The sequence below is a fragment of the Mustela putorius genome, unplaced genomic scaffold (assembly GCF_011764305.1).
Source record: "Mustela putorius furo isolate JIRA1106 unplaced genomic scaffold, ASM1176430v1.1 tig00000508_pilon_pilon_pilon, whole genome shotgun sequence".
NCBI classification, from domain to species: domain Eukaryota; kingdom Metazoa; phylum Chordata; class Mammalia; order Carnivora; family Mustelidae; genus Mustela; species Mustela putorius.
Genome location: NW_025421402.1, coordinates 11,882,853 through 11,908,338, shown reverse-complemented (window position 1 = coordinate 11,908,338; position 25,486 = coordinate 11,882,853). Strand labels below are relative to the sequence as shown.

Below are 25,486 nucleotides of genomic sequence, written 5' to 3'. Positions count from 1 at the left end.
TTTCTAATTCTGGGAGCAATTTTATTTTTAATAACGACCAACTACTGAACTCAAATAAAAGTGTCTGGAATATAAGAGAATATTGATTCTCCTAACAATCTATCAAGTAGAATGTCATGACTTGGCTCCTTATATTACAGTATTTTTTTTTAAATTTTCATTACTATAAACATATGTCGCTTCATTATTTGTTAATTGATATTTACATTATAATTTAGAAAATGAAACTCTTGGGAGTGTATGTGGGGGTAAAGCCTTCCCAGGAGGTTATTACTTTTGTCAACTAGATTGATTTCCATCGAGGCATAACAAGTATCATCTGGCTTTTATTAGGAGAATATTATTTAGATATACCTATTTAGCTCTGTTATATTGGTAACAATAAGATATTTTTGAACTTCTCTTTAACAGAATTTGGTGCTAGTTAAATAGTTAATTACAAAAAAAAACCTAATTGCTAAATTTCAACAATAATTTTACAATTGAGTTCATGATCTCTGAAGCAATATCATGATATAAACATTAAGAACATTCCGAAAACTTTGGCTCCCATGTACAATGTTTGGTGCAGATCTATTTTTGAACACAAAACTGTTTATCGGATCTTTTGGTAACTCCATGATTATCAATTTGGTTTAAAGAAGCTCCTTTTAAATGTAGATTAAAAAGGACTCCAAATAAAAAAAATGAACATAAATAGAAGCAGTTTCACTAAACATCTAGATTTGCCTTGCAAAATCATTGGGCTCTGAGCATAGCAAAATAGTATTTCTTAGACATTGCTAGGTCGGAATTTTTTGGTTTGTTTCTTCTTTTCTTTTAAAAACAATTACGAAATATTTAGTTTTTCAGAATGTTAAGTATATAAACACAATTAACCTCCTTCCATGAGAAAAATTTGAGCATGGGGAATTGTGTAGACTCATCCTTTAAAGAAAAAGAGAATTCTAAACTCTCAGTGAAATAAAAATGCACCCACAAAGTTGGTAAAATGTTATGCTTAAAAAAAATTAACATTTGGAAAAGATCAGGAGTTGTTCTTCTGTGATGTAAATATTAATTAAAAATAACTTTGTATCATCTTGTATGCTATATAAACTATAGAAAGCATGATGTCCTAGAAATTAAAATAAAACTCCAAAAACGTAGAATAAGCAAAAGATGTCTTTTCTTTAAAAATAGGATGAAGTTTATGCTTAAATAAGAGTTTTATCATATTTCAGCTCAATAAAAAAATTGGAATGTAAATGAATTATAATAAAAGTTAATTAAGCAACTTTGTATGTTATTACTCTACCTTGTTTTGGGTATAACTCTTATAATAGCAATATTCTATCACTATAATTTATTTATAATTCTAGCACCATAATATCATCATATTTACTTACACTTGTTTTTCAGTTTGTCTCCCTCATTCTATTGTGTACTCCTCAAAAGCCAGGCATATACTGAGTTCTGAAATCCTCAATTAAATGCATTTATTAATCACTAACAAATAATAACATATAATTTGTGGAGTACATTTTATCTGTTAAGTGCTGGAATATAGGATTTCTGTTAAGCTTTAAAAATACTCAAAAGTGGGGGCGCCTGGGTGGCTCAGTGGGTTAAGCCGCTGCCTTCGGCTCAGGTCATGATCTCAGAGTCCTGGGATCGAGTCCCACATTGGGCTCTCTGCTCAGCAGGGAGCCTGCTTCCCTCCTCTCTCTCTACCTGCCTCTCTACCTACCTGTGATCTCTCTCTGTCAAATTAATAAATAAAATCTTTAAAAAAAAAATACTCAAAAGTGTTATTGTTACCTGCATTTTGCTGACACAGAGTTAACTGTCTTGCCACACAACAACAATTTAGTACAGACAATCCCTGACTCACAGTACTTCTACTTGCAATTTTTCGACTTCATGATGATGTGGAAACAACAGACATTCTATAGAAACTCCACTTGGAATTTTGAATCTTGATCTTTTCCCAGGCCAGAGATGTGCTGTCCTACCGTGTCGTGATGCTGGGCGGCAGTGGCAGCTCCCAGTCCTCAGGAGGGTGAATAACTGATGCACTTCACAACTATTCTGCACTGGTATAAGCATTCTGAGTTTTGGGTTTTTTTTGTTTGCTTTGTTTTTGTTTTAATTTTAGTACAGTGTTTAATAAATTACATGGTATATTTGACACATTATGTAAGGATTCTGAGCATGTTTAAGGTAGATTAGGCCAAGCTATGATGTTCAGCAGATGTATTAAAACATTTTTTACTTACTATATTGTCAAGTTACGGTGGATTTATTGGATGTTACCTCATAAGTTGAAGGACATCTCTATACATTCTAGCCAATTTGCTTTAGAGTACATGTTTTAATTAATATTTAATTAATTTTACTGTTAATTCTATTTCTTCTATTTCTATTAAACTTTCTACATAGGTCCAAAAACGTTTAATAGTATAAGGCAGGCCAAGTTGAAATATTTTCTGATTCAAGGCCTGCTTACTTGGCTACTATGAAAATGTTCTCTGTCATTTAACAAGAATATTTCTTCTCTTCTAGGTAGCAGTGTTAGCTGGTAGAACAGGTAGGACAATGTGATTTGCAGACACTTGAGTTATATCCTAACAAATATAACATGGATTATAAGACACATCAGTTTCAAACATGTTTTTTATTTTTATTTATTTTTTATTTTTTTATAAACATATATTTTTATCCCCAGGGGTACAGGTCTGTGAATCGCCAGGTTTACACACTTCACAGCACTCACCATAGCACATACCCTCCCCAAAGTCCATAACCCCACCCCCCTTCTCCCAACCCCCCTCCCCCCAGCAACCCTCAGTTTGTTTTGTGAGATTGAGTCACTTCTGGTTTGTCTCCCTCCCAATTCCATCTGTTTCATTTATTATTGAAACATGTTTTTTCAAGTAGGAAAATGTATATTTAGAATTAATTAAATACAGTGTTATCTATATTCACCTTCACTAAATTAAGTGAAAAGGTCTTTATGTTTCATAAGCACACTTGTGGGGAAGACCTTTTAAATTTTTCATATTCTTTCTCTCATAAAATTTTATTTATTTGGTGTACAAACCCTTATCCTTTTTCTCAGTAAAAAGATTATGGTTAGGACACTATTACTTTGGGAATTTCGAAAGGATAGTAACTTAGAATATGATGATGGTGAAGACACAAAGAATGGAAATAGTTTGAAGTCTATTTACCAAGTGAGATTGATAGAAATGGCTTATGGATAAGATGTAGTTTTAATTATAATTATAATTATAATTAATAATTTAATAATATCTTTAATTTAATTATTGATATTTTTAAATTATTGATATTTATCAATGATTATTGATAGACAAAAGGGATTATGCCTTTCTATGTTATCCTGATTGAGAGAAAAGCAGTAGCTGTTTCCATGTATTTTATACAGAACGACACAAATGTTATTGATTTTCATTTGATAATTTATTCACCTCTGATGCCCAAATTAGGTTATAAACCTGACTTTTGGAAGATCATTTATACTCATATTTTGCTTTGTTTGTCTTGCTTCATGTAAGCGTGTCAAATCGTGAAATGTATGCTGTAACTTCATCCATACTACCACCCTTCTTCTCCTTGGAGCTTAGTGAGATCTCTCCATTCCTAAACAAAATAGCAATTGTTAGGTCTTCTTGTTTTGCTTTTGTTTAATTAGTAAGTGTCGCCCCCGGCCCCGCAAGGACAACAACGAGCCTGGTATGGTGTTAATGCTTCATTTCCGTTTATTTAATCAACTTCCTTAGCTTATATACAGCAGGGTGACCAATAAGGGGTCAAGCAATGGGGAGAGCCAATGAGAGTCCTGTTACTATGCTGATTAAATTTGATACAGCCAATAACTATGTCCTCCTTTAGGCGGGCTTCACCAGAAAGTTCATTGTATACTTGCTGCATGTTTTGCTAGCAGTGAGCCAAGCACCTTCTTGTAATGGCGGGGACTTTCCCAGCCGGAGGCAGTCCCCGACAAGTAAGAACCCCTGATAAATATGCATTTGATGTTTTCCATTCAGTTCTTTACAGTATATATTTATTATATTACTATATTATTATATAATGTATATATAATATAATATTATATTATATATATTTATTATATTACTGAAAAAATATATTTTTTCAGTAGTAGATTACCTACATTTTTAGAGGCTCAAAAAAAAGAAATACAGAAGAAATTTGAAACTATATTGTATAAAGCAGTGTTATCATTTGTTAAAAAATATATATACAGTAGTAGACAAAAGCCCCATCTAATGTGTAATTATAGGAAACTCAACAAATGATGTACTAAATATATAAAGAGAAAAACTAAAAGTAATAATATATGAGATTTTATTGTGTTCAACTTATCACTTTTTCTGCCTGTGTTAATCATTGCATTTCACTTACTATAGTTTGTTTTAAAGACTTATTTGTATCACATTTCTTGTTTTACATTTTAGAGAAAAAGCAGCGAATAACAACAAGATAAATAAAAGTTTTTTCAATGAACAATTCTTACATTAATATCTCAAAAATTTCAATTTTTAATATTTCTCATATATTTATCACTTAAACTGAATTGTATGTTTATATGTTAGTCTCCTAGAGACAGTATCTTCTTTGAAAAAAAAACATATCCCAAGGCTATGAACCACATTTCCATAATTATACTAATGAAGTTGAGTTTCCTAATGCATTCAATCATAAAATCAGTTCCTGACTACTAGTTGCCTTCAAATGAGAAACTGCTTTTCATAGCTACAAGGCAATTCAGACAAAAATTTTAAAAAAATATTATAAGAACTGGCCAAAATTTAAATTGACTGTGAAACTTCCCAATTTATATATTTCCCACTGGTCTCTTGGAAGTCCCTTTTCACATACAATAATGAAAAAGCATAAAAGGAGAAGTTGGGGATTCTGTCCACTAGAACACGTTAGAAAAGGGGACTACTTTTTTCTTTTCCTATGTAGTTTGACAAATGTTAATTTTGCATTTCTATTCAGCATAGCTCTTTGACATGCTATTTTTTTTTTCAACTATGCATGTTAAATTTAGGTCACATTGCAGCGGTAAGAAGCACAATATTAAAAAAGAAAAGAGAGAGAGAGATCAAGAAGAACAGGTATCAGGGGCATCTGGGTGGCTCAGTGGGTTAAGCCGCTGCCTTCGGCTCAGGTCATGATCCCAGGGTCCTGGGATCAAGTCCCACATCGGGCTCTCTGCTCAGCAGGAGCCTGCTTCCCTCTCTCTCTCTCTGCCTGCCACTCTGCCTACTTGTGATCTCTCTCTGTCAAATAAATAAATAAAATTAAAAAAAAATAAAAGAAGAACCGGTATCAAATGTAACCAGGGCCTCATACTTAACATGCAGGCAGGAGAGTTCACAAGACAGTTCATCAATAATAAGCAGAAACAAGACTTCAACATGTATTCTTCTTTCAATGTTTATTGAGCACCTCACTCAAGCCAAGCACTGGCTCTATCAAGTGAATATAAATCAATTAACATGTTATTTCTGTCTCAAGGTTTTTCTGATCTACCAATAATTTGTTAATCCCCCAGATCTAGGAAAGCAAGAAGGCTCCAGAATTTTGAAAATAAGTAATGTAGCAAAGCAGCAGTAATGAAAAACAATTGTGGCCTCTTACCTCAAGGCAAAAGTATTTTTGTCTCTGCATGTTTTCCTATCTGGCTATAAGGCCTTCCTAGGAATCACAGAAGGTCCCTGAAACAAAGGAGATCAGAATCTGTAGTAAATTTTGAAGGTGACTGAAAATTCTGAGGCTGAAAAAGGGCAAATATATTGGAGGTATCTCTGAAGTATAGGTATTGATCTATTAAAAAATTTGAGTGTCTCTATGAAATTAAGAAAAAAAGAAAAATATGTAATAATTTTAACAAACTTGAATGCCATCACATAATAACAGCATTCTATAGTATTTCATATTAGTGATACACACAAATGAGAAGAATAAGGAGAAAGTATTCCAACAGAGTGGAGATGTCGTTCATTCCTGTCCACCCTTTTTTTGCACAAGCTGAAACTTTATCTTGTAGAGTAGGAAACTGGATGTAATGGAGGAAGATGGATTTGAAATTAGAAGATTAAAGAGTTAAAATCTGGGACTGACCTTTGCTAAAGGCTGGAATTTTTGCAAGAACTCTTGAACTTTAATTTCTTCATCATAGTATGTAAATAGTGATACATGACTCATTGGAATTGTTGTAAAAGTTTAGTGAGATAATGGGTGACAGTGATATCTTAACCATAGCCCTAATGTCTATAATTGCTAATAGAAGCTCCAGACCTAGAGAAATAGGATGGGAATTATGAAGCAAAATACAGTATTTCCAACAAGTCCTGGGTCTGTTTATACCACCTATCCCACCTTTATAAGAAAACTATTCCATTGTTGTAACAGTTACCAAAAACTTAGTAGGTGAAACAATACAAATCAATTATCTTATATTTTTTGAGGTCAGAAATTTAAAAATGAGTCACTAGACTAAAATGGATATGTGTTCTTTTCCAGGGGCTCTAGGGAGGAACTGTTCTCCTTTTCATCCTCAGCTTCTAGAGATTGCCCACATTCTTGGCTCATAGCCACATTCCTCCATCTTCAAACCTAGCAAAATTGGGCTGAGTCCTCCTCACACTTCCATCTCTCTAACTGTCCCTCTTCCACCTTCTCTTCCACTTGTAAGGACTCTTGTAATTTCATTGTGCCCACCCAGATAATACAGAACAGTCTTCCTATCAGCAATCCTAACTCCACCTGCACACTTAATTCTCCCTTGCCATGTAATAAGACATATTTATAGGTTCCAGATTGTAGGATATGGACATTATTTGGAGGCCATTAATTTGCCTATCATACCACCAACTGGCTCAGTGATCAGACCTATGACATTCCTGGTAATAGAGCTGAAAAGAGTCTGAAGTTTCTTCTGAATTTGGACTGACAGACAGGTAGTTCAAAGTAGAAAGTCACAAAATGATAGACAATGAAGGATAGAAACCTGAAAATTCATTTGGATATGAGTCATATCTAAACAAATACAGTATGTGGTAGTTATAGAGACCAGAAGCTTCCAATTTCACTTAGTATATTTTTTTAGGGGGTGTCCCCTTTTAACTTTGGTTCTTTGCTCATTCTCTTCCTAAAATGGAGTCTGTTTCCAAGAGGTCTTTCACTTTAAATCTCTATATTATTCTGGGGCCCTTTTGGTGTGATGGTAAGATGTTAAGAAGGGAAAGAATCCTATAACCCTATGATTAAATATCAATCTTTATGGGCCTGTTTCTTGGGGTTGTGTTTCTTTCCCTCCTCCAGGTACACAGGTTTATCTTTTATCCTTGCCACCTGGCTATAGTTTCCAACTCTATTACCTTGATTGAAGTCCTGTTCCATGAGGACCATGTTCTCCCTCTGAAGTTGGAAAAGAAGAATGAAGGTGACTGGAGTTGGAAGTAGTTTCATTTCTCCAAATGGAATTAGGTTTCAGAAGTGCACTCAGGCAGAGTCATTTTCCCTCAAAAGAAGGACTTTGTTATGTAAAGGCACTAGGGATATTTCACAATAGAGCAAGAGAAGACATGTTTGGAATCTAACTGTGAGAACCTCTGAAGCTCTTTGTATAAAACCCCAGTAGGTTTCTAGACCCCTAAAACTGATGCCTTCAAGAATTTTGTATGCTCATGCTAGTCTACACTCAGTCTCCAGCAATTTGTCAAAATTGTTATTTAATAATTCCTACCAGATTGTGGCTCCTGGTAAGAGATTTTGAGTCTAACTTTCCCCATAGTTTGGAATGAAGCATACCCTACTGCTCTATTGTAGCTCTCTAATGGATCCAAGAAAAGTCACTGATTTTCAATTTGTCAGAAATTTCCTTGTGGAAGATGGAAGTCATGATATTCAAGCTCTTTTTATGTTAGAGTTGAAAACAAAAATACCTTCATTTTTCTTTTTATCTTCATCAAGCTCATGGCAGAGCTGATTTTAACATCCTAGAAATGTCTATCTAAAATGTTGTATTAGTGTATCAGAGACTAATATTGAAGACAAATTATATTTATGATTTGAAAGAGAAACCTAACTTCTTCAGAAAATTAAACATGAAATCTATATTACTGGAAGTTAAATTAAAAAATAAAAGAATTAAGGATATTTCAGTGTAAGTCACTTTTTTAAATGTTTATTTCAAAGATGGTCATTTATTATCTGCTTGGAAATACACACTTCTACCCTGAAAGAAATGGATATGTTGACATATGAGAGAACTATTATCTCTTGAAAGACTATAGATATTATGATAATCTATCCTCCGTGGTAATTGTCATATTGCTTTAGTACTATGTAGATGTTAAAGAAATTTTATTATTTCTATACATAAATTTAGATGTCAATTAAAGTTCTGCAAACTTAAGCTTTCATATAACTTATGATTCTTTTAAATATAATTTTCTCAAGTAAACTTTTCTCAAAGATACTACAGTTGTAGCAACTGTTTCCTAATACAAAGTTCATTGATTCTCACTTAACTATTTATTGATAACTGTAATTATTCTCAATATCAATCTGTCTATAATACTTTGGTTTTTCAGGGTATATTAACATATATCACTATTTGTTCAAGCATTGATACTTTCAGATTGTTGATTTTTGGTATTTCCTCTGATTTTACTTTCTACTTCACCATTATTTGTCAAGAAGTGCTTATTAGATACTTGCTTACACTTAATATAATTCAAGTGATTTATATTGGGTACTGGAAAGAAAAATGTAAATTAAATGTGTCTTCTGTTTTTATATAGCTTTATCTGTCTATTATCTATTTTATTATCTATCAATCATCTCTCTATCATATATGTTGAGCCTGAGCTCTACTTTCCTAACTAAAATATTGTGAATATTTAGGGCATGACTATTAGGGCAATAGTTTTTGTTATCTATTATTTATTATATTCAATCAGAGGCAGTTTTTCTTCACCTTATGCTCTTGATTCCTCCCTACTCTAATTAGTAGAACAAAATTTTGATTTAAATAGTGAAATGCTACTATATAACAGAAAGTGAGTGAATCTGTGCAAGTTACTGGGTGGCACATTGATAAGATACAATGTTATTTGAGGCAATATAATGATTGCCATATTTTTAGTAACACAAATATTTAATTAAATTACAATTTATTTTAAAATAGAAAATATGAGAAATGTCATCAGATAATCATGTTATAAGTCAATGCACAGAAATCAGTTGCTTTCTTACACACTAACAATGAAAATATAGAAAAGGAAATTAGAGATTCAATTCCATTTATTATAGCACCAAGAACCATAAGATACCTGGGAATAAACCTACCAAAGAAGTAAAGGATCTGTACTCAAGGAACTACAGAACACTCATGAAAGAAACTGAAGAAGACACAAAAAGAGGGAAAAACATTCCATGCTCATGGATTAGAAGAAAAAACATTGTTAAAATGTCTATACTGCCTAGAGAAATCTATACTTTAAATCCCATATTGATTGAAATTTCACCAGCATTTTTCAAAGAGCTGGAACAGACAATCCTAAAATTTGTATGGAACCAAAGGAACCCCAAATTGCTAAGAAAATGTTGAAAAAGAAAAAGAAAACTAAGGGCATCACGTTGCCTAATTTCAAGCTTTATTACAAAGCTGTGATCACCAAGACAACATGGTACTGGCACAAAAACAGACACATAGACCAGTGGAACAGAGAGCCCAGATATGGACCCTCAACTCTATGGTCAAATAATCTTTGGTAAAGCGTGCACACACACACACACACACACACGCACACAATACAGTGGGAAAAAAGACAGTCTCTTCAATAAATGGTGCTGGGAAACTTGGACAGCTATGTGTAGAAGAATGAAACTTACCTTTCTCTTATACCATTCACAAAGATAAACTCAAAATGGATAAAAGGCCTCAACGTGAGGCAGGAAGCTATCAAAATCCTAGAGAGGAACATAGGCAGTAACCTCTTAGACATCAGCCACAGCAACTTCTTTCAAGACATGTCTCCAAAGACAAAGGAAACCAAAGCAAAAATGAACTTTTGGGACTTCATCAAGATCAAAAGCTTCTGCACAGCAAAGCAAACAGTCAACAAAACAAAGAGGCAATCCACGGAATGGGAGAAGATATTCTCAAACAACACCACAGACAAAGGGCTGGTATCCAAGATCTATAACAAAGTCCTCAAACTCAACACCCAAAAACAAATAATCACATCAAAAAATGGGCAGAAGACATGAACAGATATTTCCCTAAAGGAGACATACAAATGGCTAACAGACACATGAAAAAATGTTCATCATTAGCCATCAGGGAGATTCAAATCAAAACCACATCGAGATACCACCTTACACCAGTTAGAATAGCCAAAATTAACAAGACAGTAAACAACAACTGTTGGAGAGGATGTGGAGAAAGGGGAACTTTCTTACACTGTTGGTGGGAATGCAAGTTGGTGCAGCCACTTTGGAAAACAGTGTGGAGACTCCTTAAGAAATTAAAAATAGATCTATCTTATGACCCTGCAACTGCACTACTGTGCATTTATCCAAAAGATACAGATGTAGTGCAAAGAAGTGCCATCTGTACACCAATGTTCATAGCAGCAATGGCCACAGTTGCCAAACTGTGGAAAGAACCAAGATGTCCTTCAACAGATGAATGGAGAAAGAAGATATGGTCCATATATACAATGGAGTATTATGCCTCCATCAGAAAGGATGAATACCCAACTTTTGTATCAACATGGATGGGACTAGAAGAGATTATGCTGAGTGAAATAAGTCAAGCAGAGGGAGTCAATTATCATAGGTTTCATTTACTTGTGGAGCATAAGGAATAACATGGAGGACATTGGGAGATGGAGGGGAGAAGGGAGTTGGGGGAAATCAGAGGGGGAGACAAACCATGAGAGACTGTGGACTCTGAGAAACAAACTGAGGGTTTTGGAGGGGAAGGGGGTAGGGGGTTGGGTGAGCCTGGTGGTGGGTATTATGGAGGGCACATATTGCATGGAGCACTGGGTGTGGTGCATAAACAATGAATGCTTGAACACCGAAAAAAAAATGACATGAAAAAAGAATCAAGTCTACAGGTACTTGATAATAAAATAAATATGAATGTATGAAACAGCTCACCATGTACCTTCAGATTGCACTAAGATTTTCTGTGTTCCCAACAGAGGGAATACCGTCAATGATATTGCAATAGTGTTGTGTGGTGACAGATAATAGCAACACTGTGGTGAGCATAGGATAATATATAGGAATGTTGAATAACTATATTGTATACTTAAAACTAATATAACATTGTGTGTTAGCTATACTTGTAAAAAAAAAAACAAAAAACAAAATTTAAAAATATATTTAAAAAATAAAGCAAAAAAAAAAAAAAAAAACCAAAACAAAACCCCAAAACAAAACCAAAACCAAAAAAAAAAAGTTTCCATAACTTATCTCATTGTATTATTAATAATCCCGTGATTTGGGGATTTTCATTAACTACATTTTATAGATAAGGAATGATGTAAGGCTTAATGATATAATTAACTTGCCCAAAGTCATAAAGCAAATAAATGGTTGAGCCATGATTCATACTCAAGAACTACAATTCAAGAATCTACATTTTAACCATTGCTTGCTATTGCCTCCCAATACCTCTCTTACAATGTCCCCTCAGAAACATATATAAGAGTGACTTACAGCATGATATTGTGCTGGTCAGTTTTAAGCCAAAAATCTGTGCTATCTTTTAGTTCTGTGACACTCTCAGGAGCTATTAAGTCTTCTAAGACCATTTGCCACAATATTAAATGGCCTCCATCCTCTTTAGAATACTAAATCCCTGGTCTGTATTTTTCTGAACATTGGCTTATAGCAATGCTAGTCTTCTAAAGCCCACACAGCTCTGGGTGCATAAAGCTTCTGAAAAAAGTGTTAGTTTTTGCTAACAAGTTGACAAAATAATGAAACATATAGGATTTGGTATACTCTCCTGTTCATTCCTTTTTCCGAGAGAGAGAGAGAAAGATGAGTGGGGCTTGGAGGGGAGGAGGAGAGGTAGAGAGAGAGAGAGAGAGAGAGAGAATCTTAAGTAGGCTCCATGCCCAGCACAGAGTCCATGATCTCAGGACCCACCCCATGATCATGACTTGAGAGGAAGTCAAGAGTTAGGCATTTAACCAAGTGAGCTCCCTAGGTAACCCTTCCCTGCCCATTTTAGAACTCAAGTTAGAATATCAAAATAAGTTTGGCATATGAATCCCCCAAAATATCTTGTCACCAACTGCATTGGAAATATTTCTTATTGCTATATTTCATGTATTTATATCAGACTACTCTAGATAGAAAAAATAAGCACATTTATATGATATAGTAGCTTGAACTGAATTCCCTAGGGTACTTGCAACAGTCATGGTCCAAATCAAGGCAATGTCTTGTGATGGTTGAGATTCAATTAACTTTAATTTAAATTGAAAAAAGTTTTTTAAAACAGTATTTAGAGTCAAAACACTTTTTCTATGAAAACCATGAGTATATCTAGGTAAGGTAGAAATATTTCTAGGTTAACAAAACCAGACCTGACTTTGGACTTTATTCTTTAAGTAATAAAGAATGGAGGGGAAAAATAAGTTATTTATAGAAACTGTCTATGTATGTACTCAGAGGTATGAATTGGTGACAGAAAAGACTTAAGAACATGTTAGCATCTCAAAAGCAGTTCTCAGAAAGCTTAATTTTATTTTCTTGGATTTTAAGAATGCCTAAGATCCTTCTTCATCCTCCATTTTGGGAGCCAAGTAGTACTTTAAATGTCTCATATCAGCAATTTTCTACTACAAGGGGTACATCTGCAGACACACTGTAAACTGGCAGGAGAGAGGAGATCAGCTTTTGTAAATTTCAGGTAACTCAGTGCAAAAGTTAGTGGAACTGGCTCATTCATCTCAATGGCAACAGGTTTCTCCTTTTTACCTACATTACTTGTTCACGACAACTTAATATTTCTATTTTCTAGTTCTCCACTAGTGTAAAATTTCCCTCTGTCTCCTGCACAGGAAAATAAACAGCATCTCCAGTATGACTGAGATGTCAGCATATACATGCAAATTCATTGGAAGGCATCTTTACTACATAGCTATACTCTTGTTCTGAAATTCCAGGTTGTTCAACATCTAAATCTACAACCTTAATTTCATAGTCTGCTTCAAATACTACAGCCATGATGTCCGCATTAATTTTGGCCCTTAGTATAATGATGTCTTCACTGACTGCACTGTATTTTGGACATGATGATGAGATTCCAACCCACAAGAGCGCCTGAGTGGCTCAGTTGTTAAGCGTCTGCCTTTGGCTCTGGTCATGATCCGAGGGTGCTGGAATCAAGCTCTGCACGAAGCTCCCTGCTCAGCTGGAAGCCTGCTTCTCCCTCTCCCACTCCGCCTGCTTGTGTTTCCTCTCTCACTGTGTCTGTCTGTGTCAAATAAATAAATAAAATCTCTACAGTGCCTGGGTGGCTCAGTGGGTTAAGCCTCTGCCTTCAGCTCAGGTCATGGTCTCAGGGTCCTGGGATAGAGGCCCAAATCAGGCTCTCTGCTCAGCAGGGAGCCTGCTTCCCTTCCTCTCTCTCTGCCTGCTTCTCTGCCTACTTGTGATCTCTCTCTCTCTGTGTCAAATAAATAAATAAAATCTTTAAAAAAAAAAATTAAGTAAATAAAATCTATTAAAAAAAAAAAAACATTCCAACCCACAGCCAAGTTGTGGTACTAGCGGTTCATGTAGAATGAAACCCTCAGAGCTCAGGGTGAGCTGCAATAGGTTACAGAGGGAGGGGTCCATGCTCTACAGGTTTATGCTGCTGGAGCTTAGGTCCCACCAGCAATCCTCATTGTTGAGATCCTTAAGGGCTTCTAGCAGCTTTTTCAGGATGGAACCCTGGACCAGATGTGCCTGGAGCACGGTGGCAGAGTCTCAAGGATGAGGCTACAGGTGGAGGTAAGGAGAAAGTAGATAGAGGTAAGGACGAAATCATAGCCATCTTGGTGTCTTAGGGTAAGAGTGAGCCAGATAACACAGGATTGAAATTCTGAGAACTAGGAAGATCACCAAAAATGGTAATTTCTTCATTTGTTTGATGAATGCCTCTAGTGGCTAGCATTTTAAAAACTATTCATTGGTGGCATTATGTCAACTTAAGTGTCTTATTTTCATGGTGTTGTGATTCAGCTAACTCAGCATGAACACTAAGGCTCCTTCACCCAAAGTTAGATACTTCTCATTTTTCCCAATCAGAAACTAATAAAGAAAAAAACAAAGAAAGTGTTAGGCTGGAAGCACAACTTTAATTTAAAATATAGTTTAGACATAAAAATAGAGTTTTCTATGCAAATGTAGTTACATGCATTTTTTAGAAGTTTTAGAGCTTAGTAAAAATGTTTTAATTTTCTGGGCACCTGGGTGGCTGAGTAAGTTAAGCATCTGCTTTCAGCTCAGGTCATGGTCCCAGGGTCCTGAGCAACTGGACTCTGCTCAGCAGGGAGCCTGCTTTTCCCTCTCTAAATGTTTTAATTTTCTACATGGAAGTTATTTTTTCCATGAAAAAGATTATTTTAAGGTTTAGTGCTCTGAACACTAACATCTTTAATTCTATTAATAATCTGTGCTAAATCCAGAGTTTAAATTTACAGATTTCTCAGAAAAGTACATTTCATTTAAAAGACCATAAAGAGGGGCACCTGGGTGGCTCAGTTGGTTAAGCATCTGCCTTAAGCTTAGGGTCCTGGGATCCAGCCTGGAGTAGGGCTTCTTGCTTAGTGGGGAATCTGCTTCTTTCTCTCTCTCTGACACCTCCCCACCCCCATGCTCTTTCTCTTGCTTTCTCTGTCTTTCAAATAAACAGATAAAAATCTTTAAAAAAAAATAAATAAAAGACCATAAAGATCATAGCACTGCAGCTGGTAGAATCGGAATAGTTCTTAGGTTATTTTTCTCCTGAAAATTCTAGAAATGAGTTATGTGATGTAGATTATAGTTACAAAATTAATTTTCATTTTAAGGTTGGCAATCTTAAATTAAAATAAAGTTTCTTGCCTATTTTTAATAAATAGTTGTTATGAGGAACCAAATAAACACTAAAAAAAATTAATTTACATTCTTAACAAGTGGTATGTAAATATTCTCCTTTCCCATTAACTTCTAACTCTTTTGGATGAATTTTCTCCCTCTCTCTCTCTCCCTCTTTTCCAGCTTTCCTGACATATATTTGACAAATAACATGTAAATTTAAAGTGTACAATGTGGTGTTTTAGTCTATAGAAGTATTGTGAACTGATCACCAGGATAAGCTAAGTTCACATAGCCATCAGCTCACCTACACCTAGTTACTGTGTGTGTGTGTGTGTGTGTGTGTGTGTGTGTGTGTGTGGTTAGAACATTTAAGATCTACTCTTTTAGCAAATTTCTAATATGTATTCTCTCTTTTTATCGAGAAGCATGAATTGGCTTAAAACAAGAACTTCTCAAAATGGGCTTCCTAACTTATTCCTATCAGAATTATCTTTTGTATTCACCAAAAATATTTGTTTCTTGGTCTAATCTAAGTTTTCCCAAGCAAGACAAACTAGGGCTTAACTGTTGGAAATTGCGTATTCAATAAACTTTCTATAACATTACAGTGTACATAAAATTCACCTGGAAAACACTAAGTATTTCAACCTGATATATATTTCAAACCTTCGTGATCTTAGCTGCAAATTCCAGGCTATTCCTTTTGGAAAAATAAATGGTAAAATGTGTTTTCCACATAAAAAACATAATACATAATTTTGAGTGTTAATTAGTTATGCATAAAATAATTTTAGATTATTTAATTTCAAACCTATGTTTAAGATTCAGCAATTTGTCATAATCCACTTGCTTCACTAAAAAATTATTTGAAACTTATATTCAAATTTTTTGTCAAAATTATTTTTTCCTATTATCCCATTTATCCAATGTGATTTTTTTATGTGCATATATTTTAGAAACACCTGTAAATGCTTTAAATAGCATAGATCCTAAACTCAATAAATTTTGACGCAAAAATTTGCCTTGATTCTTAGTTATAAAACCCAGAGAATTCTTTCTTGCTCTCTATGGTATAGTCACTGATTTTTAAAATATTGTCTAGTGTTAATAAATAGAAAAGAATATTTATGATAGAAATGTAACCAAAACCTTTTGTTATTTATTTCATTAATTTTAGAGTTCCTCACTTATCCCTTCCCTGATTTAACTACACTTTTCCACTCTCAAATAAAGCCATTATGCAGAATTTTGTACTTAGGATTCTCTTGCTTATTTAAAATGTTTACCAAATATAGCTGTATGGCAGTATCATTATATATATATATTACATATATATGCATATTATGCAGTTTTTAATGTTTTCTGTCTTTAACATCTAACAAGAATTAAATTTTCTGCATATTCTGTAATTTTCTTTATTATTTCAACAAAATGTTTCTGAGAACTTAAATGTTGCAGCCACTAACTGTTCTTTGTTCATCTTCACTTGTATATTACAAGGGGCATGTAGTGTATGGCATGTAAAACACAGTTCGGATATATTACACTATATTCTTCTACTCTGATTTTTATATTTATTTGTGTTACTAGTACTGGAAAAGCTACTAGGAATTCTTACATATGTTTTCCAGTGATATGTACAGGAGTTTTGTTGTTGTTTTATACCCAGGTGTGGGATTTCTACTTCGTATATGTATAGCTTTTTACCGGGTAATGGCAATTATTTTTCTGGTAATATAGAGATGTGGATTTTTCTGCACCTTTTTGTTATTTTATATGTTTTTAACAATTTGGAGAGTATGTGAAATTGTATTGCATTTTCTCTAGATACTTCATGTTTTGATGTCTCTTTAGGACTATGCCTCATGAATTTCATTTTTCTCTTTATATTTCATCTTCTTATTTGCCTGTTGCTGATGTAAGTTAAAGTGATTGGTTTTGAATGCTGACTTAAAATCCAGAATATTTGAAAAACCTAATAATTCCAAAAATTTTTCTAGATATTTATATAATTTGTAAATAATAATGTTTTCTATTTTTCTATCCTTAAATATTACTTATTTAAACTGGGTAGGATCCCCATTACAATGTTAAAAAGAACTGGTGATATTAGATCCTCATTTGTACTTTGAACATAAAAATGCTTTTATATTTTAACAACTAAATATAGTATTTGCTGTTTAACTTTGAAGGTACATGTGATCAATTTAAGGATGTTTCTTTCATTTCCAATTTGTTAAGCAGCTTATAGCAAATGATTGCTGCTATATTCAACTTTTTATATTGCTCCTATTAAATTTGTGATCATTTTTTCTTTAACTTGTGAAGTTTTTATTAATTCATTTGTAAATTTGCATCTTTTTAAAAATTGTCTATAACCTTACTCTTTTTAAAATACGTGGTTAGGTTTGGTTTGCTACCAGTTTGTTTAAGGAATTTTCCATTCTAAATATAAATATTGTTTTCTTATACTTATCTGGATAGACTCTGTATCCAGCTTATATTAGTTCTATCAGGTAAGTTTGGGAGGTGTTCTGTTTTCTCAACTCTGTAATTGTTAGGCCTTTAAAGATATTCAGGCCCTAATTCCTGCAAATTGTGAATGTTACATCTTGTGACAAAGGGGATTTAACAGATATGATAAAATTAAGGATCTTGAAGAAGAGATTATCCTGGATTACCTAGGTGAATCCTAAATGTAATGAAAGTTTTCCTCATTAAAGGAAGGCTGGAGGCTATTTCACTGCAGAAGAGAAGAAGTTAGGACCAGGATAATGTGGTTCACAAACCAAGGACTGCTAGCAGCAAGTAGGAGCTGGAAAGACAAGGAATGTGTACTCCCCTGGAACCTCAAGAAGAAACTAGCCCTGTTGACTTTGATTTTAACTCTGTAGGACTCCCTTTAAATTTGTGGGCTCCAGGCCATTAGGAGAACAAATTTCTGTTGGTTTAATCTGTAAGATTGTTGTCATTTACAGCGGCAACAATAGAAAACACATGCGCACATATTCTGTGTGTGTGTGCACATGTGAGTGTACCTGTGTATGGATGTGTATATGATTTGTGAAAAGGCTTTAGAGTTTTGTTTCTGAAGGCTTTTTGTCTCCATAGTCAACTTTAAATGATTAAAAACAATATTTAGCTATATTTGAAAATGTGTCCAGTGTTTATGAATGTTATATTTAGACTTTTAAATAAAGTATATTCCACAGTTTTTTATTATAGTTTTCCACCTATAATCATTAGGTTAAGATTTTTTGGCGAGTTGTTAAAATGTGCTCTATGAATAGTGATTTTTGTTTACAGTGTTGTGTTTCCACTGTAATTAGAGACCCGTAAATTCCTGATTCTGTTTTTGTCTATTTTTGCATCATATATTTTGAGATTATTGTGTTAAGAGCATAAAAATTGTGAGTTATATATCTTCTGCAGGAGTAGAACATTATTATCGCTATTAAGGGTGTCAGACTACTAAATGGTCCCAAATTGATGTCCTCTTCCCTCGGGGCATAAAGTTAAATTACATTAACAGCCATTCTTGAGGTTAGACATTGTCATGCGGCAGAGTTCCTGCAGTTAAATGTAAGCAGGAGTTGGTGGGTATCACATCCATCCGGCCCATAAACTTACCAACTTAATACATCCCTTGCCTTTCTTGTATGACAGCTAGACATCAAGTCTCAGGAGGACATTGACCACCGAATTGTTAAGATGGAAAAGCCTGTGTAAACCAAGATTCCTGAAGGCCTGCGTGAAGCAAAACATCCTGACTTTTTAAATCACCACCAACTAGCAAATCCTACTCTGAACTATTGCGTGAACAAGAAATGTTTCATTTTTTTATTGGGTTAAACTTTCATTGGGTTAAACCATTGATATAAATGGGCTTGTCAAAAATGTACATTATGTTAATTTTTACGTCCCTCCTTAATTTCTCCCAATATGTTTCTCGTGAAAGTTTATTCCATCTTTATGCATTTAAATAAGTTAAATATTATTATTTTTATAGTTTGTAGTTTTGTATTCCATTTGAGAAGTTTTGTTATGATTCTGGTACCTACTGTGTTTACTACCTCTGATTCACATGCAGTGTCTTCTTGTGTAATTTGTTATTTATGAATATAACCTCAAGTTTTGGAGGAAATTATTAGGTAGGAACTCTTTGAGTCCTGAGATGAAGACAGGTTCATTCTGAAAGAATTTTCTTTCATGTCTATAAAACATCTTGGGCAATTATTATTGGGAAACAATGTTCCATAAATATTTCTGTTTCTTCATAGTCTTGAGTTTCTGAGCAAAAATTACTGGTAACTTGATTTAAAATATATTACAATGGCTAACAACCCTTAGAAGTAAAATGGTGACTTTAGGAGAGATTTAGAAACATCTTTTCTGGAACCATTTCTTTACATTCTAAAGGGCAACTTAATTGACTTTGGGAGTTTTCATTCCCACCCCACCCCCCAAAGGATTGGTTTACATTAGAAAGATAACAACTCTCCTATCCTAGGTAGGGAAAGATGAGGAACTATATAAACTCCTAGGTTTCATAGGGATGCCTGGGTGGCTTGGTTGCTTCAGTGGCTGATTTTGGCTCAGGTCATGATCCTGGAGTCCCAGGACTAAGTCCCTCATTGGGTCTTGGCTCACCTGCTTCTTCCTCTGAAACGCCTCCTTCTCTCATGTTCCCTTTCTCTCATTCTCCCTTTCTCAAATAAATAAATAAAATCTTAAAGAGTAAAGAAAAAAGAAAAGGAAAGAAAAGAGAAAAGAAAAAAAAAAAAGAAAAGAAAGGAAAAGAAAAGAAAAGAAAAAAAAGAAAAGAGAAGAAAAGAAAAATCTCCTAGATTCATAATACAACATGACCCTTCTCAGGTAAGGGACCCTCTGTGATGTTCAGGCTACATTTGACTGCCATCGCGTTAAGCAATGAGTGATTAACGTGTGCCCATCCAATTTAAGAGGTGGTATGAATAATCCATCTCTGATTCAAAATCCTTATGTTTTTTCAGGAAAAAATATAGATATGAAAATTTAAGTGGACTATTTTTAACTAAATCCTTTGCTTGGAGTAGTGTGAATTCATTCAGTACATTCATGTGAAGTCTAGCCTTTGGTTGTTAATTTTCAGGGGTATTTGTTTTCTACTCCACTAGGTGCCCAATTAGGCAATTTTCCCAGAGATCTGGAACACAGGCTTATTCCTACTTCACCTTTACACTGAATATTTAGAAATCTAAATCCCATTTTAGCAAGTATTCCCTCTTATATTATACAACTATAATGGAATTCTTCCTTGTATGCCATCCATGCTGTCCCGAAAACCTATGAAAATTAAAATGTGTTTCACTTCTGTTGGCAAATGTCCTCATTGCTCAATCCTTTTGTTCATGCTCTACTGAATCTTCTGAAATTCAGGAAAGAGTTTTTCTTTCCATTAAATTTCTATCCTTTCTTGCCAACTCTTTAGTTCCTTTAAGTTTTCTTTTCCAGAAATCAAGGTTATTTTCCATTGAACAATTGTCATGACTGCTGGTCTATCATATTGACTGAAATAGATAATGTCCCTGGAGTCCTCCTATTTCTTAACAAAAAAAAAAGTTGGTTAATTATTGTTTTGATTTTTTTTAAATGTATTTATAAGAGAGAAGGAATAGGTGGTACACAGAGGATTTTTAGAAGAGTAAATTCCGTATACTATAATGGTGGTTATATGTCATTACACATGTCAAAATCCATAGAATGTACAACACAAAAAGTAAACATTAATTTTAACTAATAAATTTAGCTAGTAAAAACATAGCAATATTGGTTCATAAACTATAACAAATTTACCACACCAATGCAAGAATATTAATAATAGGGGAAGCTGGGGGAGAGATTATACAGTATATGTAATCTCTGTACTTGCTCCTCAATATTTTTGTAATCGTAAAACAGCTCAAAATAAAGTTACTGGTTAAAATTCTTTAAAAATATATTAACTTTTCAACACTGAAAATTCTTCATAAAGCACTCCTGAACCTTGTGGACTATGATTCCACTACAGTTTTATAAAAAGCAAAGAAATTATGGATTACTTTGTACTACTTTCATTGTCTATTTCATTAAATCCATTTTTAGAATATAAAAATTTGATTCTAAAGTTTTTAGTCATTGAAAAAGATTTCACAATTTATAAATGCAGTTATTTTCTTGGTATCAGTTAATCACCACCCATCGAGATTGTAAGCAGCAGGTATGTATTTTGGCCCTTGACAAATTTAAACAAAATGCTTTGCTTTGCCTCATTATCAAATAAAATCTCTGAATTAAGAAACCAAAAAATAAACTTAAAAATAGAATGATACTTTTGAGAGAACAATTATTCATTTATATAAATCAACTTCTTTTAGAATATATAATAAAGTCAATTTAAAATATTGAAACTATGAAATAACTAAGAAATAAAAATAAAAATATTCATATTTTAATTTAAGCTCCTATTAATATGAATTTCATAAGTATAGACTGTATAAAATATTATCTTTTGAATGTAATTTTTGGATATGCAAATTTGTATCCAATGTTTTTAATTTTAATGTAACATGTAATCAAAGAGATAATCAAATATGCTTACCAAAAATGCTAAAATTCATTAATATAAACAACTTCTATTACACCTTCATCAGTTTATGTGATTGACAGTAAAATAACTCAGATAATTCAACTTTTATTCATCTATTTGAAGCTTCAAAAACATTAATAATATAACTTCCTAAAATACAATGTTTGAGACTAAGAGAATAATTCCTTAAGTATATTTTGAATAAAGACACAGATAATAAAGATTTTATATAAACTAGAATCATACAGATAATTTTTTTTAATTGACAAAAGAAGATCTTTTCTAGTATGGTCGATTTTATAAACTAAAGTTGGAAAAGATTGGGTAATTTAATGGATTTCCTTCATTGCAGTTCATCTTTAAAGCAATAAAGGCCAAAGTTAGATCAATTTCATTGAGCAAAGTACTAATTTAAAAAATTACCTTCAATTGTCTACATTTAAGAAAATGGTGATATTCCAAAGATAGTGATAAATGAGGCTGGACTGATATAAAATTTAATTACCCTTTGATAAATTGCAAATTTCTTTAATATGCCTTAGTTACAAGTTGTCTTTTTGTATAATGGTTTCAAAGCTGAATGAGACCTAATTGACTGAAGATTGCTTCAACATAACTTGTTTTTCAAACGTGAGCAGGCCATAATATTTTATTGTTCTTGATTCAAACTACATTGAATGCTAAAACCTTGTCACAATGTTTTCAAATGAAAGATTTTAATTTTTGTAACTTTAGGGGTTTTTCTCCATAAATTTACATTTATTTGCATATGAACAAGCTTAAGAACTGTGTAATTTATGTCCACAGTTTTATCTATTCATATGTGGAATATTTAATATTGCCAGAGAAAACAGACGGTTATAATTCAGTCTGTATTTTATACTGACTTCATAAACTATAGGAACACAGTAAAATACATGATGGTAATTAAAATTCACAGAAACAATTTTGCAAACTACTGTCCAGTATCTGATTTACGGAGAGAAAGGATTCCTAGTAATTTTGGATAATCAATTAGGAGTACCTGAATAACAACTTTTTATGAGCCTTATTCTTTCCGTTTTTAATTATTTTGTGAACTGTATTATTTGTTTATTGCATATTAAAGATTTCCATAATAGGCAGATCTTTCAATACAATGTTTTTAAAACATGTAAACTGGAGGAAGCTGGATGGCTCAGTCCTTGAGTCTCTGCCTTCAACTCAGGTCATGATCTCAGGGTCTTGGGATTCAGTCCCTCACTGGGCTCCTTGCTCAGTGGAAGTCTGCTTTTCCCTCTACCACTTCCCCTGCTTATGTTCCCTCTCTCACTCTCTCTCTGTGCCAAATAAATAAATAAATAAATAAAATCTTTAAAAAATAAATGAATAGGGGCGCCTGGGTGGCTCAGTGGGTTAAAGCCTCTGCCTTCAGCTCTGGTCATGATCCCAGGGTCCTGGGATTGAGCCCCGCATCAGGCTCTCTGCTCAGCAGGGAACCTGCTTCCTCCTCCTCTCTCTCTCTCTCTCTCTGCCTGCCTCTCTGCCTACTTGTGATCTCTATCTGTCAAATAAATAAATAATGTCTTTAAAAAAAGAAAAGAAGAAGAAGAATTCAAAGAATAAGAAATGGGAAATAGAAATATATTAGTATGAGATTTTTAAAGCCCATGTGAAGTAGTATTATATTTGATTGTGGACTATGATTGCTAAAGATGTGCATTCCTGGGGTATTTGGGTGGCTCAGTCAGTTAAGCATCTGCCTTTGGCTCAGGTCTGGTATCATGGTCCTGGGATCGAGCTCTACATCAGGCTTTCTGATTGGCAAGGAGTCTGCTTCTCCCACTGTGTGCTCTCATTCTCTCATTGTCTTTCTCAAATAAATAAAATCTTGGAAAAAAAAAAAAAAGGATGTGCATTGCAAAATAGAAGTAACCATGCAGAATATAAAAATAGCTATTACTGGTAAACCAATATTTGAAATAAAACTGAATCATTACAAATATGTAATCTAAAGGACAGGAAAGAGGAAAAAAAAAACAAAAAGTAAGGATGTGTCTAATAAAAAACAATTAGCAGGATGTTAGAGTTGATTGTGGCCATATTGAAACTATGTTAAATGTAAACGGTCTTGAGTTGCCTGGGTGGCTCCATGGGTTAAAGCCTCTGCCTTGGGCTCTGGTCATGATCCCAGAGTCTTGGGATCAGGCCCTGCATTGGGCTCGCTGCTTAGCAGGGAGCCTGCTTCCTTTCCTCTCTATCTCTGCTTGCCTCTCTGCCTACTTGTGATCTCTGTCTGTCAAATAAATAAATACAATCTTAAAAAAAAAATGTAAATGGTCTTGAAATCACAATACAATGTGAGAGGTTTCAGATTTTATTAAAAAGGTCACGATCTTAGAGTCCCAGGATCTGATCCCACATCAGGCTCCCTGCTTGGCAGGGGATCTGCTTCTCCCTCTGACCTCTCCCCCCTCATTCTATCTCTCAAATAAATAAATAAAATCTAAAGAAAAAAAAAAGAAAAGAACAAAAAAAAACACAAGAAATGTCAATACTCAACTGTAAACTGCCTCAATAAACCCACTTTAAATATGAAGATGTGGATAGTCACAAGACAGGAAGAAGAAGAAGAAAAAGAAGAAGAAGAAGAAGAAAGAAACAGATATACCTTATGAACATTAATCAAAAGAAAGCTGTACTGACTATATTAATAGCAGACAACAAAAATTTTTAGAGCATTTCCAGTGATACAGAAGGACATGTCTGATGATAAATAAAAGGAGCTTTCAGCAAAAGGCTTCCTTGTTCTTTTTCTCTTTGTTTCCTCCAAAGAAAGGGTAATAATAATAATTGATCAGACTCCTGGTCTGATTCCCTTTTTTTTTTTCCTTTTTTTTTTTGGCTTGAAAAATAAGGCTTTTATTCCCAAATCCAGCATAATAAGGGAGGCAGTTCCTTTGAAAGTCTGACTTGGAAGCTGGACAAATCCAACAGGAGTCATATGAGGTCAACAGGATCCCATCCCTGTCGGCCAAAGAAAGACCCCAGCTGAGTCCCCCTGGCCAAAGCTGAGTCATACCCATGCAGTAACTGGTAAGAAGAGAATGAAGTTCACCAGTGCAGCTAGAAAAGCTGAAAACAGATTTTTTTTTTTTCTTAAAGATTTATTTATTTGAAAGAGAGTGGGGAGGGGTAGAGGAAGATGCAAAGAGAGTATCTTAAGCAGACTCTCTGCTGGGCATGAAATCCTATAGTAGTGATACTGTGACCCTGAGCTCATGACCTGAGCTGAAATCCAGTTGGACACTCAGCCAACTGACCCACCCAGGTGTTCCTCTTTTTACTTTTATCTTTCTTCTGTTTTGCTTTCTTTCACTTTTTTAAAAATATTTTCCTTTTTTTTTTTTTGGTATGACTAATCTCCAAAGCAACAACTTCATAGGCAAATAGCTTTTCCCTGACTCCCCACTCCCCCCAAAAGAAGTTGCCCCTTGTGCTAGATTTTTTTGGTATAATAATATGTGTGTTATTGGTACTGGTACAGTTTTGAAAGGTCAAGCTGTATCTGTTTAAGATGTCCCTATGCCCACTTAGACACCTGGGTGTAATCCTCACTGCTGATACTGAATAGAATAAAAATATGAAATAGAAGGTTTGGTTTGGGGGATAAAAAGTGGCGTTTAGTTTCTTGGACAATTATCTCAAAAATAAAAGCTCTATTTCATTGCAAGACTATGGATTTTTGTGTCAACCCAAACCAGA

At 33.9% G+C, this 25,486-nt stretch overlaps 1 pseudogene; it reads right to left on the bottom strand.

The window, feature by feature from the left end:
* Nucleotides 1-12,833: 12,833 nt before the first annotated feature.
* On the bottom strand, nucleotides 12,834-19,819 carry LOC101694200 (annotated as a pseudogene).
* Nucleotides 19,820-25,486: the final 5,667 nt, after the last annotated feature.